We start from the raw sequence: 2,484 nt of genomic DNA, 5'->3' as shown, positions 1-2,484 counted from the left end.
AATCCAAATGCACTAATTCTTCTTTGGTCTTCCTTATTAATTCTCTAGCTTTCACATGCATATGAACCTCTTGAGAATATCACAGCTTGAGTCAGGTACATTTTAGTCTTTAAAGCAACAACCTTTTAATGCTTAAATGAGGTCTTCTGCAGCAAATTTGCCCAAGATTTCTGGACTGCATGCACTTATAAAAGCCAGCCATTATATCTGGAGATATTAAAATGTAGACTCAAACACACACACAAAATCTACTTACAAATATTTGTAGCAGCTTTATTTATAATAGTTAAAACCTGGAAACAAACTACCAATTCATTAATGGGTAAATGCATAACCTGTTGTCCTGTACCAGGGCCTCAGAGTTGACTTTGAACTGACCCTCTAGCAGGCTTTCAGAGGCACTAAATTGCACCGGAGAAGATGGCTTGTCTTTCTCCCACAGAGCAGTTGGTGAATTCAAAGGTGTGCCTTTGGGTTGGCAATGTTAACTCCTTACCACTAAGCCACCAGAAGCCCTTAGTTAAATTGTAGTCCATCTAACTTAAGAAAACAGAGAGAGCTCAATGCTCCTTTTCATTTTGCTGAGAACCGAAATCCTAATGGCTATTTAGGATTTAACTGAACTCCAGGCTCAGAGCGGGGACAGGTAACAATTCAGTTATAATGGGGAACTTTTTAAAAAAGCGTTTTAAGAGTCTATTTGGAAAAAAGGGAGATGTGAATCCTTATGGTAGGTTTGGATGCAGCTGGAGAAACCACCACCCTGTATAAACTGAAGCTGGGAGAAGTTGTAGCCCCATCAGCACAATAGGTTTCAATGTGGAGACAGTTGTTGTTTTGTGCCGTCGAGTTACCTGCAACTCATAGTGACCCTATGTACAACAGCCCTAAGTCCTGCTCCATCCTGTGCCTGTCTTATTGTCTCAGACACACCTACCCCCATTACCCCAGTCACTGAATCAATTCATCTCAGCGAGGGTCTTCATCTCCTGTGCTGTCCCCTCCACCCTTCCAAGCATGCCGTCCCTCTCCAAGGACTGGTCCCGCCTTGCAACATGTCCAAAGTAAGTCAAAGCAGAATATAACAATATGAGCTTCCAAGTCTGGGATGCCGGCGGCCAGGACGAAATCAGGTCTTTGTGGCCACATTATTTTCAAAATAGCCCAGGTCTGATTTCTGTGGCCGACAGTAACGACATAGAGTGGGTCAGTGAGGCCCAAGAGGAGCTATACAACCAGAATGCTAGCAGAAGATGAGCTCAGAGAGGCAGTTTGGTTGGTATTTGTAAATAAACAGGACCTCTCGACTGCTATGAAGGCAGCAGAAAGAACACACCAGCTCGGCCTCCATTCCCTCCTCCAGAGAAACTGCTCCATCCAGGTTGCTTGTGTCGCCAGTGGAGATAGGCTTCCCGAAGGCCTGGACTGGCTCTCCAATCAGCTCCAAAACCCTAAGTGATGGATCAACAATAGCCCATGCCCTGTGCATTGTGGCAAAATCTGCTTGCCTCTTCCGTGGGTTTGTGGTTGCGAGTGGGAGCAGTTTTCTCACACCGTGCACAAAATCCAATATCACATTTGATGAACCCCCCCCCCAAAAAAAAGGAGTGGAGGCATCGTGGAGCATTGTTGGCTCAGTAGAGTAGAGGCAGCAGCAGTGGACGTTGACGGCGATTGTCCCCCACCCGGACGTGGACCGTTGAGCAACTGCGCAGGGAGCAGTTGCCCGGGAAGGACATACCAAGTTTCTCCAAGATCACGGTTCATATTGGTTCCTTGCAGAACATAAGCTGTTAGGAAACATTAAAAATATGGCCAAGACAGCTAACAAGGACCACTATTTGGTTACAGCCTATACACCATCTTTTTGAACCTAACCATTTCAAAGGTACTGAAAGGATAAAGAAGGTGTTGGAACAGGTGAAAAACGTGAAAGTTAATGACAACAAACCCAAAGGAACTAAGTCTGAAGAGACTTTATAAGAGGGCCCACCGAAATATACAACATCTGGTCTTAAAAAGGGAGGTAAAACCAACTTTAATTAAAAGGGAGATGTTCTTTGTTGGTACACAGGAACGCTACAGGATGGTACTGGTTTTGATACAAATATTCGAACAAGGTCAAAGAAAAAGAAAAACGTCAGGCCTTTAGGCTTTAAGGTTGAAACTAGTAATGTTATCAGAGGATGGGATGAAGCACTCTTGACTATGAGTAAAGGAGAAAAGGCTCGCCTAGAGATTGAACCAGAGTGGGCTTATGGGGGAAAAGGACAACCTGATGCCAAAATTCTACCGAACGCAAAACTGATTTTTGAAGTGGAATTAGTGTATATTGATTGATCAAACCAATGATAAAACGAGGAATTGAAAAAAATCAGTTGGTTATTGTTGCGTTTAAGGCAAATTCACGGAGTCAAGTTGAAATCTGTTGACTTGCTCTTCATTTTTGAGAAATGTAATCCCTATAAGTCTAAAATATTTACT

At 43.4% G+C, this 2,484-nt stretch overlaps 1 pseudogene; it reads left to right on the top strand.

The window, feature by feature from the left end:
• Window positions 1-1,677: 1,677 nt before the first annotated feature.
• On the top strand, window positions 1,678-2,340 carry LOC102865043 (annotated as a pseudogene).
• Window positions 2,341-2,484: the final 144 nt, after the last annotated feature.

This window comes from Elephantulus edwardii, unplaced genomic scaffold (genome assembly GCF_000299155.1).
Source record: "Elephantulus edwardii isolate Elephantulus edwardi_28Jun2011 unplaced genomic scaffold, EleEdw1.0 scaffold00165, whole genome shotgun sequence".
Lineage (NCBI taxonomy): Eukaryota > Metazoa > Chordata > Mammalia > Macroscelidea > Macroscelididae > Elephantulus > Elephantulus edwardii.
Note: the sequence above shows the minus strand (reverse complement) of the source record. Positions and strands in the feature narration are given on the sequence as shown.